The following is a 13,688-nucleotide window of genomic DNA, read 5'->3' as shown; positions in this document are numbered from 1 at the left end:
CCTGCTATTAAAGGCCATGAATATTCACCACTGCCATGTGTGTGGTGAATATTCATGGCCTTTGACCCCTTCATGACCGGAGCATTTTCCGTTTTTGCGTTTTCGTTTTTTGCTCCCCTTCTTTCCAGTGCCAGAACTTTTTTATTTTTTGTTCAATATGGCTATGTGAGGGCTTATTTTTTGCGGGATGAGTTGTACTTTTAAACGTCATCATTGGTTTTACCATATTGTGTACTGGAAAACGGGAAAAAAATTCCAAGTGCGGTGAAAAAAATGCAATTCCACAGTTGTTTTTTTTTTTTTTTTTACCACGTTCACTGAATGCTAAAACTGACCTGCCATTATTATTCTCCAGGTTATTACGAGTTCGTAGACACCAAACATGCATAGGTTCTTTTTTATTTAAGTGGTGAAAAAAATTCCAAAGTTAACCCAAAAAAAAAGGTGCCATTTTCCAAGACCCGTAGCATCTCCATTTTTCGGGATCTTGGGCCGGGTGAGGGCTTATTTTTTGCGCTCCAGGCTGGCGTTTTTAATTATACCATTTTGGGGTAGATCCAATATTTTGATCGCCCGTTATTGCATTTTATTGCAATGTTGTGGCGACCAAAAAAAACGTAATTCTGGCGTTTGGAATTTTTTTCTCATTACGCCGTTTACCGATTGCATTAATTTTGATAGATCTGGCGATTCTGAACGCGGCGATACCAAATATGTGTATGTGGGGTTTATTTTTTATTATTTTATTTTGAATGGGGCAAAATATGGGTGATTTAAACTTTTAGATTTTTTTAATATTTTTAAAAACATTTTTTTTTACACTTTTTGCCTGCTTCAATAGTCTCCATAGGAGACAAGAAGCAGCAATTACCTGATCGCCTCTGCTACATAGAGGCGATGAGCAGACTGGGACTGCAGTGACTATTCTGGCACAGAACTGGACACAGCGCTGGAGGAGAGAGGAGGTGAGTATGATTGTTTAATTTTTTTCTGTGCAGCATGAAGGGGATCAGGGGGTGCCAAGCATACCAGGATGAGGGGGCCATACATATAGGGATGAAGGAGGCCATGCATACAAGGATGAGGGGGGCCATACATACCGGGATGAGGGAGGCCATGCACACAAGGATGAGGGGGCCATACATACAGGGATGAGGCATGAGGGTGGCCATACATACAGGGATGAGGCATGGGGGGGGCCATACATAAAGGGATGAAGGGGGTCGTACATACAGGGATGAAGGGGGTCGTACATACAGGGATGAAGGGGGTCATACATACAGGGATGAAGGGGGCTATACATATAGGGATGAAGGGGGCCATACATACAGGGATGAAGAGTGCCATACATACCAGGAAGAGGAATGAAGGTACCATACATACCAGGAAGAGGGATGAAGGTGCCATACATACCAGGATGGGTGTGAGGGGGGGCCATACATAACAGGATGGTGGATTGGGGTGCCATTCATATCAGGATGGAGATGAGGGTCACGTATAACAGGATGAAGGGGCCATATATACCAGGATGGGGGATATTAACAGAATTGGGGGACATTATCCCTAGAACAGTGTCAGCAGCAGACCCCTTCCCCCTTAACAGGGCATCATGACCACATTTTTTGCTTACATTTTTTTTTTTTTTTTCGTCCTCTAAACCTAGGTGCGTCTTATGGTCCGGTGCGTCTTATAGTCCAAAAAATAAGGTATTTATTAATTACCTTGTGGATGGGATTGAGAGTAAAGTGTCAGTCTTTGCTGATGATACCAAACTATGTAGGAAATTAAAATCTGACCTTGACATTACAATATTGCAAAACAACCTGGATAAGATGACTGAATGGACAAACACTTGCCAGATGAGATTTAATGTAGATAAATGTAGAGTAATGCACCTAGGATGGAGTAATCCTATTACTGCATATACATTAAATGGGAGTATACTCGGGATTACAGAACAGGAGAAGGACTTGAGTTTTCTGGTTACAAGTAAACTGAGCAGCAGTACTCAATGTCAAGCAGCAGCCACAAAAGCAAACAAGATTTTAGAGTGTATAGAAAGAGCGATAAAATCCCATGATCCCAACGTACTGTTACCCCTTTATAAATCATATGTGAGGCCACATCTAGAATATGTGATCCAGTTTTGGGCTGATGATTTTAAAAAGGATACTCAGAAGTAAGTCAGTTCAAAGGCAGGCAACTAGATTATTACAAGGGATGGAAGCCCTCTCATATGATGAGAGATTGGAAAAGTTGGGCTTGTTTAGCTTAGAAAAAAGATACCTCAGATATGTCACAGGAGTTTACGATTGTGATATGTCACAGGAGTTTACGATTAACAGTGGGGAAATTTCATTACAGAAATGAATAAATGGAGGACTATGTGTTTTGGCTAACAATATGTTCATAACTTATCTTGAGTATATTATTCCTGTGAATTTGATATTATTTATAATTATATACAAAAATATAACTACTATAATACTGATCCTATGTACAAGAATATAACTACTATAATACTACCTTTAATCAAATAATGATCCCTAGCATGATACCGATAAATAAAATATGTCTCCAACCGTATAATATACAGTCATAGGTATCTCTTAAGAACTATGAAATGAGTTCATCATATTGCAATTAGTGTTGAGCGAGTATGTTCTGTTAACCCTTTCGCCGAGTATGCTTGGGCGAGCACCGAGTAGTTACAACTGCTCGGTGTTATGTTTAAATCACTCCCGTGTGCCTGATTTGCAACTGTTTGACAGCTTTATTACATGTGAGGAATGCAAAAGAAACAATCATTCCTCACATGTATTAAAGCTGTCAAACAATCGCAAATCATGCACACGGGAGTGATTTAAACATAACACCGAGCAGCTGTAACTACTCGGTGCTCGCCCAAGCATACTCGGCGAAAGGGTTAACAGAACATACTCGCTCAACACTAATTGCAATACAACATATAAAGAAAAAGACGTGACAAGAACTGATTAAAGAGCATACAAAATAAACTTTATTTAAATATTCATTAAAAACAATACAAAAAAACTAGTATAAAATATAAAAAAATATAACTACATTGATACAAGCCCTATGTAAACAAAAAAAAACTATTATAACTATTATATGGACAAGAATAAAATATTATATGGACAAGAATAAAATGAATATAAAACTGCTCCTTATACAATAAGATAATTTATGTGACACTGCTTCCTATGTACAATAATATAACTGCTATACTACTGACCACTACGGTAAATATAATTTATTTAATAGTGCTCCTCTGTACAAAAAAATAGTGCTTCATGGTCAAGAATGTGTAATCTTTAGTGTGTCTTTTCAGTGCCGAATATGCACAAAAAAGTACCATTGACTCCCAGCTATACTCATGTACTTTGACCTTGCCATAGTGTAAGAATAGAGCGCAACCTGCCAAGTCCATGCAATATAAAATTATTGATATTCAAGTGAAATCAATGCAGCAGCTGCCATCCATTACCTGTGATAGTAGGGAGCTATGCTCTGCTGTATAGTATACTTTTATATCCAATAATGTTGCTTATTTGAGTCCGACCTGCAGTGATGTTCCACTGTGTCGCTCTTTCTCTACCTGATGGGAGAAACGTTTCATACTTTATTTCTGTATCACTCAGAGCAATGCTTTGCACTTTGTGAAGGAGTTAATAGACTTTGGTACCATTGTAGATAATTGGTCTGTTTGTCTCAATGAGGACACACCTGTCGTATTGTTTTGTCATGTGTACAGAGTGATTGCTCTCATTATAGAATAGCGCAAGATCATTTTGTGGCACTTAGAGTAAAAACCCAGAGCTGCGTTTCCGGCATTCAAAGAGGGTCCTGGCTGAGAGACAGATGAGCGGTGATAGTCAACCTATAAAAGTGTTTGAAAAGGCATACAACAATGCAAATATCCTCTTCGAAGAGGAAGCGGATAAGAACTCTAGTGCCCCCTATTGGGGTTAGCAATTCTAAAATTCAATAGCCAAATAGCGCTCCTTCCTTCTCAGCCATGACAAGTGGCCTAACATTAATTTCTGACTACATGTGGGGCATCACCGTGTTAGGGAGAAATTGCACAATAAATAATGGGGTCCAGTTTCACCTAATAACCCTTATGTACCTGACAAGTTTTCAGCAAATACAAAAATTACATTTTTACCATAAAAATGTCATATTTCCATGTCCCAATGTTATAAAATTCCATGAGGCACCTATGTGGTCAAAATACTCACTACAACCTAGATGAATTCCTTAGGTAGTGGAGTTTCCAATATGGTGTCACGCGGGGGGGGGATTCAGCTGTCCTGGCACCTCAGGGGCTCAGCTAATGGAGCCCACAGTCTATTCAAACAAAATCTGTGCTCTAAAAGCCAATTAGTGGTCCTTCCCATCCAACCCCTGCGGTGTGCTCAAACAGTAGTGTACAACCACATATGGGGTGTCACTGTGTTCGGTAAAAATTGCATAGCAAATTATGGGGTCCATTTTCTCATATTGCCCCTCGTGAAAATTATAAATTTGGTGCTAAGACTGTATTTTAGTGGAAAAAATATGTGGAAAAATGAAAATTTTTGTTTTCATATCTGGAAGTTATAAAGTTTTGTGAATCACCTGTAGGTTAAAAAATGCTCAGTACACCCCTAGATGAAGGGAGTCTAATTTCCAAAATAAGGTCACTTGTGGGAGTTTCTGCTGTTTTCGCAAGGGTTCTTCAAATGCGACATGGCATTCACAATCTATTCCAGACAAATATCGCTCTTTCCTATCTTTGCCCTGCCATGTGACCAAACAGAAAATTTAGACCACATATCAGGTATCATCGCGTTCAGGAGAAATTGAATAACAAATAACATTGTGAAAATTAGAAATTTGGGGTAAAACTACATTTTATCTAATGTTATCAAATTCTGTGTAGTACCTGTGAGTTCAAAAAGCTCACTATACCCCTGGATAAAATCCTTGAGGGATGTAGTTTCCAAAATGGGGTAACATGTGGGGGGTCTCAACGCGTCATGGCGCCAGCAGACCATTCCATCAAAGTCTGCTTTCCAAAATGTCACTGCTTCCTTTCCGAGTCCTGCTGTGCACCAAAACAATAGTTTTCCCCTACATATGGGGTATCAGCATACCCAGGAGCAATTGCACAACAAATTTTGGGGTCCATTTTCACCTGTTACCCTTGTGAAAATAAAAAAAATGGGGCTAAAAGTACATTTTTGTGGGAAAAATTGGATTTTTTGATTTTTACGGCTCTTCATTATAAACTTCTGTGAAGCACCTGTGGGTTCAAGGTGCTCACCAGACATCTACATACATTCTTTGAGAGGTCTAGTTTACAAAATGGGGTCACTTATGGGGGGTTCCACTGTTTAGGCACATCAGGGGCTCTCAAAACGTGACATGGCGTCCACTCTCTATTCTAGACATTTTTGCATTCAAAAAGTCAAACGGTGCTCCTTCCCTTCCAAACACTGCCGTGTGCCCAAACAGTAGATTTAACCCACGTATGGGGTATCGGCATACTCAGGAGCAATTGCACAACAAATTTGGGGGTTTATTTTCTGCTGTTACCCTTGTAAAAAGAAAAAAATTGAGGCTAAAGTAAAATTTTTGTGAAAAAATGTAAAATGTTAATTTTTTCCTTCCACATTGCTTTAGTTCCTGTGAAGCACCTGAAGGGTTAATAAACTTTTGAATGTAGTTTTGAGCACCTTGGGGGGTGCAGTTTTTAGAATGGTGTCACATTTGGGTATTTTCTGTCATATAGGCCCCCCAAAGTCACTTCAAATGTGATTAGGTCCCTAAAAAAATGTTTTTGTAAATTTTGTTGGAAAAATTAGAAGTCGCTGGTGAACTTTAAACCCTTATAACTTCCTAACAAAAAAAAAATTATGTTTCAAAAATTGTGCTGATATAAAGTAGACATGTGGGAAATGTTATTTATTAACTATTTTATGACATAACACTCTGATTTAAGGTCATAAGAATTAAAAGTTTGAAAATTGCAAAATTTTCAACATTTTTGCCAAATTTCCAATATTTTCACAAATAAACGCAAGTCATAAAGAAGAAATGTTACTATTATTATGAAGTACAATATGTCACAAAAACAATGTCAGAATCAGTGGAATTCATTGAAGCATTTCAGAGTTATTAACTCATAAAGTGACACTAGTCAGAATTGTAAAATTTGCCTTTGTCATTAAGGACATAATTGGCTCGGTCACTATGGGGTTAAACATATTATGGTTATGTGTGGCTGTTATTTGATTTTGCACCTTGGTCTGCTCATTTGCTTGCACTTGCTTAGTTCTCCCTTTGTGAGACTCCCATACTGTCACACCTTGTAGCATTATTGGCACACACCCTGTTTACTTTCTCTTGTTTTTCAATATACAGAGGGAAAAATAAGTATTTGATACACTGACAATTTTGCAAGTTTTCCCACCTACAAAGAATGGAGAGGTCTGTAATTTTTATCATAGGTACACTTCAACAGTAAGAATCTAAAAGAAAAACAAACAGAAATCATATTATATGATTTTTAAATAATTAAATTGCAACTTATTGCATGAAATAAATATATGATCACCTACCAATCAGCAAGAATTCTGTCTCTCAAAGAAGCCCTCCTACTCTGCACTCATTACCTGTATTAATTGCACTAGTTTGAACTCATTACCAGTATAAAAGACACCTGTCCACACACTCAATCAATCACACTCCAACCTCTCCACCATGGCCAACACCAAAGAGGTGTCTAAGGACACTAGGGACAAAATTGTAGACCTGCACAAGGCTGGGATGGGCTACAGGACCATACGCAAGCAGCTTGGTGAGAAGGCAACAACTGTTAATCTTCCTGGGTCTGAGGTTCCATGCATGATCTCGCCTTGTGGGGTAAGGATAATTCTGAGAAAGGTCAGGAATCAACGCAGAACTACATAGGATGACCTGGTCAATGACCTGAAGAGAGCTGGAACCACAGTCTCAAACATTACCATTAGTAACACACTACGACATCATGGATTAAAATCCTGCAGGGCACGCAAGGTATCCCTGCTCATGCCAGCACATGTCCAGACCCGTTTGAAGCTTGCTAATGACCATCTGGATGATCCAGAGGAGGCTTGGGAGAAGGTGATGTGGTCAGATGAAACCAAAATAGAACTTTTTGGTATCAACTCCATTCGCCGTGTTTGTTAGAAGAAGAAGGATGAGTACAACCCCAAGAACACCGTCCCAACCGTGAAGCATGGTGGGGAAACATCATAATTAGAACAACTGCACCTCACAAAGGAGGATGTATCGCAAGATTTTGGTCAACAACTCCCCTCAGTAAGAGCATTGAAGATGGGTCATGGCTGGGTCTTCCAGCATGACAATGACCCGAAACACACAGCCAGGACAACTAAGGATTGGCTCCGTAAGAAGTATTTCAAGGTCCTGGAGAGGCCTAACCAGTCTCCAGACCAGAACCCAATAGAAAATCTTTGGAGGGAGATGAAACTAAATGTTGCCCAGCGGCAGCCCTGAAGCCTGAAAGATCTGGAGAAGATCTGTATCGAGGAGTGGGCCAAAATCCCTGCTGCCGTGTGTGCAAACAGGACTACAGGAAACGTCTGACCTCTGTAATTGCAAACAAAGGATTCTGTATCAAATATTAAGGTCTGCTGTTTTATTGTATCAAATACTTATTTCATGCAATAAAATGCAAATTAATTATGTAAAATTCATACAATATGATTTTTCTGGATATTTTTTTTAAGATCTGTCTCTCACAGTTGAAGTGTACCTACGATAAAAATTACAGACCTCTCCATTCTTTGTAGGTGGGAAAAATTGGAAAATAGGCAGTGTATCAAATACCTATTTTCCCCCACTATGTATGTGTATATATATATATATATATATATATATATATATATATATACACACACATATACACAGTGGTATGAAAAAAGTGTTTGCCCCCTTCCTGAGTGAATGCAAAATGCAGTTTTTAAAGTCTTTATTATTAAGGGAAAAAGAAATCCAAATCTACAGGGCCCTGTGTGAAAAAGTGATTGCCCTTCCCACCCCCCTAAAACATAAATCAACTGTCGTTTATTACATCTTTGGGAAGCGGAGTTCAATTTCCATAGCCACACACAGGCCTGATTACTGCCACACCTGCTCTCAATCAAGAAATCACTTAAATAGGACCTGCCTGACAAAGTGAAGTAGACCTAAAGATCTTCAAAACCTAGGCATCATGCTGCGATCCAAAGAAATTCAGGAACAAATAAGAAATAAAGTAATTGAGATCAATAAGTCTGGAAAAGGTTATAAAGCCATTTTAAAGCTTTGTGACTCCAGCAAACCACAGTGAGAGCCATTATCCACAAATGGCCAAAACATGGAACAGTGGTGAATCTTCCTAGGAGTGGCCGGCCGACCAAAATTACCCCAAGAACGCAGCGATGACTCATCCAAGAGGTCACAAAAGACCCACAACAACATCCGAAGAACTGCAGGCCTCACTTGCCTCAGTTCATGACTCCATCATAAGAGACTAGGCAAAAATGGCATGCATGGCAGAGTTCCAAGATGAAAACCACTGCTGAGCAAAAAGAACATAAAGGCTCATCTCATTTTTGCAAGAAAACATCTTGATAATTGCCAAGACTTTGGGGAGAATACTCTGTGGACTGACGAGACAAAACTTGAACTTTTTGGAAGGTATATGTCCCATTACATCTGGCATAGAAGTAATACAGTATTTCAGAAAAAGAACATCATACCAACAGTAAAATATGGTGGTGGTAGCGTGGTGGTCTGGGGCTGTTTTGCTGCTTCAGGACCTGGAAAACTTATTGTGGTAAATGGAACCATGAATTCTGCTGTCTACCAAAAAATCCTGAAGGAAAATGTCTGGCCATCTGTTCATGACCTCAAGCTAAAGTGAATTTGGGTTATGAAGCAGGACAATGATCCAAAACACACCAGCAAGTCCACCTCTGAATGGCTTAAGAAAAATAAAACTAAGACTTTGGAGTAGCCTAGTCAGGTTCATGCTCGGAAACCCTCCAATGTGGCTGAATTACAACAATTTTGCAAGGATGAGTGGGCCAAAATTCCTCCAGAGCGTTGTAAAAGACTCATTGCATTGCAAACGCATTATTGCAGTTGTTGCTGCTAAGGGTGGCCTAACCAGTTATTAGGTTTAGGAGGCAATCACTTTTTCACACAGGACCCTGTAGGTTTGTATTTCTTTTTCCCTTAATAATAAAGACATTCATTTAAAAACGGCATCTTGTGTTTACTTGTGTTAGCTTTTTCTAATATTTAAAATTGTTTTGTGATCTGAAAAATTTAATTGTGACAAACATGCGAAAGAATAAGAAACCACGTAGGGAGCAAACACTTTTTCACCCCACTGTGTGTGTGTGTGTGTGTGTGTCTATACATACAGTTGAAACCAGAAGTTTACATACACTATATAAAAAGACACATATGCATGTTTTTCTCAATATCTGACATGAAATCACAATAAACCTTTCCCGTTTTAGGTCAATTAGGATTACCATAATTTTTAATATTTGCCAAATGCCAGAATAATGAGAGAGAGAGAGAGAGAATGTTTTAAGGCATTTTTATTACTTACTGCAAAGTCAAAAATTTACATACATTTAATTAGTATTTGGTACCATTGCCCTTAAACTGAATGACTTTGGTCAAACGTTTGGGATATCCCTTCACAAGCTTCTCACAATAGTTGGTCGGAATTTGGGCCCATTCCTCCTGACAAAACTGGTGTAACTGATCCAGGTTTGTAGGTCGCCTTGCTCGCACCTGTCTTTTCAGCTTTGCCCAAAATTTTCAATAGGATCGAGATCAGGGCTTTGTTATGGCCACTCCAAAACATTGACTTTGTTATCCTTAAGCCACTTTGTTACGATTTTGGCAGTATGCTTCGGGTCATTGTCCATTTGGAAGACCCATTTCTGCCCAAGCTTTAACTTCCTGGCTGATGTCTTGAGATGTTGCTTCAGTATTGCCACATAATCTTCTTTTCTCATGATGCCATTTATTTTGTGAAATGCACCAGTCCCTCCTGCAGCAAAGCAACCTCACAACATGATGCTGCTACAGCCCGTGTTTCACAATTGGGATGGTGTTCTTAGGCTTCCAAGCTTCTCCCTTTTTCCTCCAAACGTAACAAGTCATTATGCCCAAACAGTTGAATTTTAGTTTCATCAGACCACATGACGTCTCCAAAAATGAAGGTCTTTGTTCCTGTGTGCATTTGCAAACATTAATCTGGCTTTTTTATGTTTCTTTTGGAGTAATGGCTTCTTACTGGCAGAGCGGCCTTTCAGCCCATGTTGATAGAGTACTCGTTTCACTGTGGATATTAACACACTCTTACCAGCTTTCGCCATCATCTTTACAAGGTCTTTTGCTTTTGTCCTTAGGTTGATATGCACATGTCAGACCAAAGCATGCTCATCTCTGGGACACAGAACCAGTCTCTTTCCTGAGTGGTATGATGGCTGGATATTCCTATCTTGTTTGTACTTGTGTATAATTGTTTATATAGATGAACGAGGCACCTTTAGGTATCTTCAAATTGAACCCAAGGATGAGCCAGACTTATGCAAGTCCACAATTCTCTTCCTGATATCTTGGCTGATTTCTTTAGACTTCCCCATGATGCTACACAAAGAAGCAATGTGTTTCAGGTGTGCATTAAAATACATCCACAGGTGTGTCTCTAATTAACTCAGACGTTGCCAAAAAAAACTATCAAGAAAGAAGAGAAATTAGAATCAGACTTAGGAATGCCACTAAGTAGTATATAGTATAACAATGTTATCGCAGTCTACTAGTCGGATTATATAAGGGCCATCGTTAACATATAACAAAAGGAAGGAGTGCAAAGCACCAAACAACGATAATAGCCCAATGATTAGAAAAATAGAAAAAACTTTATTGAATATCAGACAACAGAGAGTTTGGGGAGACAATAGATACATATACAAACACATATGGGGAGACAATATAGTGTGTATCCCCACACACGGAGTGTGTCTTGTTTTCTTCTCCCCCCCTTATAGAGGTAAAAATGATCTCTGACTTACATTTTTATGGATACATTGTAGGGAGAGGACATGTGACTATTTGCCCATGGTGATCATGCTGCTCTTCTTTTTGATCAAACATTGTTTATGTACACACCTGATCTATATAGCGCAGCATCCTGTCCACTTTACTTTAGTTTCAAACCACGGACACTCTCCATGTTTTAGTCACACTCCGTGTTATGTTTTGCTTGTGTTTTAACATCTTTTTACGCTACTGTGTATTGATTTGTGGTGCTATATGTGTTTGTATATGTATCTATTGTCTCCCCAAACTCTCTGTTGTCTGATATTCAATAAAGTTTTTTCTATTTTTCTAATCATTGGGCTATTATCGTTGTTTGGTGCTTTTCACTCCTTCCTTTTCTTTTCAAAAAAACTATCAGAAGTGTAAGGTGGCTAATGGTTGCATAGTCGATGGGAGGTATGTGTCACAGAGATGGCTGCCCTCTGTGATGTAACCCGGAGTCTTTCTCTAGTGTACATAAGGACTAAGAGGCTGTTTGGTGCACCTAGGACCAGGTTATGGGTAGCTTGGAGAGTTGGGTGGGTCCAGCTATCCACATACCTCACCTTTGGTTGTGGGTAACATCCTATAAAATGGAGGCCGTTGTTTGGCACATGGTCTGTGTTTGGAGGGAGAAGGCCTCCTGTGTGTTGATGTCTCCAGACTGAGCCGTGTACTGATTGCTTACCAGCCTGTGTGACCACAGGACTGGATAACCAGAAACTTTGCCTAAAGGACTGTTTTCTTTGTTTTGTCTGCACTAAAGGCTTTTTGTTTGCATTTTGCTTTTGACCGGTTTATGAAGCAAATTAATTGTTCTGAACATTTAACCACTTCGCACCAGAGCCTGTTTTTGCCTTCGTGACCGGGCCAATTTTTTCAATTCTGACCACTGTCACTTTATGAAGTAATTACTAGTGTTGAGCCACCCCCGTAGTGTTCGAGTTCGGTTCGATTCGTCGAACACCCGTGTGTTCGCCGAACTGTTCGTCGAACTGTTCGTCGAACACCTTCGATCACCGTTAAAACCAATGGCAGGCAAACAAAAACACATAGAAACACATAGAAAACACCTTCAAAGGTGTCCAAAAGCTGACAAACTGCTCAGAAGACACAACTAACACATGGAAAAGTGACAAGTACATATAGTCATGCGAAAAGAAAAGAGGTGGAGGAGTAAAAAGAGGGGGAGACACAGATATAGGCATGTCATGCCCTTCTAAAATCCAAAAAGTGAGAAGCCGACACGTTCAGTCCGCTCCTGCCCGTGCCACCTCCGTGTCGCCGGGTTTGTGCCAGAGCCGCGGTGAACCCTGACGGCCAGCCCCCCTCTCCCAATACTGGTGCCTGTCCGCTGGTGGGTCGAGCGAGCCCCCTTGTGGTGGAGGCAGCTCTAAGCTTTTTAATTTAAATTGTCTCTCTAATTTGAATAAATACACTTTAAATCCATTTACAAGGATCTATTGGAGGGCAAGTCTCATGCCAGCAGCCGCGTAATTCCAGCTCCAGTAGCGTCCACTAAAGCTGCTGCAGTTAAAAAGCTTTTATAAGAATCGAGCTCGGCTGTCCACCGCAAGGCATCCTACTGCCAGTCCGAGCCCCTATGCCTTGGGGTGCCTCCTGATGCTCTTCACTAAGTATCCCGTGGTCCCGAAGCATTTCCTTTGAAAAAATGAAGTGTCCAAACTACAGGTGGTGTAGCTTGCTTAACAGCCGGGATAATCCGCTGACTAGCAGACCCTGCTACTAGGCACAAAGTATTTCCTGGGCTAGATGCAGTTAAAAATTTGTAATTAGATACTCTCGTTGGATGCTGAGAAAGCATTCCATAGAGTCTCCTGGCACGCCATATATGATTCTCTTAAAAAGCTTGGGGTAGGGGTCTAGGGGACCCTTTTATAGCCAAAATCACGGCCCTGTATCGCAATACGTCACCTAGGCTGAAGATAAATGGAACTGTAGCACCCTGAGGGCTCGGTTGCTACAGAGGTATTGCACCTCACCCAGAGGTGTGATATCTCACTCTCAGGTAAGGATGTAGTGTGGATCAGGACCCGACACCTGCATGCATTACACCACATTGCCGTGGGGCAGGGCGACCAATATGCCCCTGAGATGGGCACGACAGTCCCTGTCCCTGGCTGGAGTGGGGGGAGGGAACACTGAGGAAGGGGAACCCTGTAGTGCAGGAGCAGGGAGGAAGCAGTTCCTGGGTGCATTGAGAAGGGAGTATAAAAGGTGGGCACCATCTTAGTTCAGTGCAGAGAAGTCTGAGCAGAAGTGGCAGGGAGCAAGGGCTCTGCATGAGCTCTGCTCCGGAGGCGGGCCTAGTAACAGAGGCCCAGGCCTGGAAGAGGGAGAAGGAAGGAAGAGGAGCGGAGAAGGCTCCAGGAACGAGGAACGAAGGGATCTCAGGGGTGCGGACGGGCGAGTCGCCACCGCACGCCCGAATCCACCTGGTGGAGGGGTCAGGCCAAAGGGGGAGACCGGTCCCCGAAACTAGTGGAGGCAGGAAATGACCCTCAGCT

General features: G+C 40.8%; 1 long non-coding RNA gene across 1 annotated transcript in view; it reads right to left on the bottom strand.

Moving 5' to 3' along the window:
* Positions 1-3,632, bottom strand: part of LOC141270941 (uncharacterized) — a 59,288-nt gene extending 55,656 nt beyond the window's left edge. The window contains exon 1 of the long non-coding RNA XR_012321773.1: positions 3,509-3,632. This is a non-coding gene — a long non-coding RNA (uncharacterized lncRNA). The remainder of the gene's footprint in view (positions 1-3,508) is intronic.
* Between the last annotated feature and the right edge of the window lie 10,056 nt (positions 3,633-13,688).

Source organism: Phyllobates terribilis, unplaced genomic scaffold (assembly GCF_046119375.1).
Source record: "Phyllobates terribilis strain yellow unplaced genomic scaffold, ASM4611937v1 Scaffold_5__5_contigs__length_657084704, whole genome shotgun sequence".
Classification (NCBI taxonomy): Eukaryota; Metazoa; Chordata; class Amphibia; order Anura; family Dendrobatidae; genus Phyllobates; species Phyllobates terribilis.
This window is presented reverse-complemented; position numbering and strand designations above follow the sequence as displayed.